Here is a 596-nt window from a genome sequence, read left to right as displayed (position 1 = left end):
TATGAAACTGCGGTTTGGGGTCCCAGCTTCCTCCCGCTGCCCCTCTCAGGCGCTGGGCTCTCCGGCTTCAGACCTTGCCTTTCTCGGGCTTCAGGCCTTATGGCCCCTAAATTCAGTCCTGCCCACCCTGGGCTCTGGGCCCGCTGGCCTTCAAGCTCTGCCCTGAGCCTGCCCCCAGCATGTGCCCCTAGGGCACTAATGGGACCTCCAAGCCACCCCTTAGTCCCAAACCCAAGCCATGCAAATGTCATGCAACCGCTTAACAAACATGCTCCCTTCTGGGTAAACAAAGAGCAACAAAAGGAAATGCCCCTGCCACTTTGCAAGGGAAAACCTCCCTTTCCCCCTGTGCCGGTCCCAAGGCAGCTCTGCAGTGCATCGGGCTTCCCCGGCCAGGAGCTCCTTACTCCGCAGCTCGCAAGGCCGAACCGCCGTGCTCTGGCTCTGATCAGGGTTCATATGCGCCGAGCCCTGTCCCCTTCCAGGCACCTGCCCTCAGCTGACCGGCTCACAGGGATTTTATTAATCCTTTGCGCGATCCACAAAACCCCTGCTCTTAAAGGGGCCCTTTTGCGTCCTTGTAGCAGGGAGCAGGT

This window comes from Gavialis gangeticus, unplaced genomic scaffold (genome assembly GCF_001723915.1).
Source record: "Gavialis gangeticus isolate Ggan-Ray unplaced genomic scaffold, GavGan_comp1, whole genome shotgun sequence".
Lineage (NCBI taxonomy): Eukaryota > Metazoa > Chordata > Crocodylia > Gavialidae > Gavialis > Gavialis gangeticus.
This window is presented reverse-complemented; position numbering follows the sequence as displayed.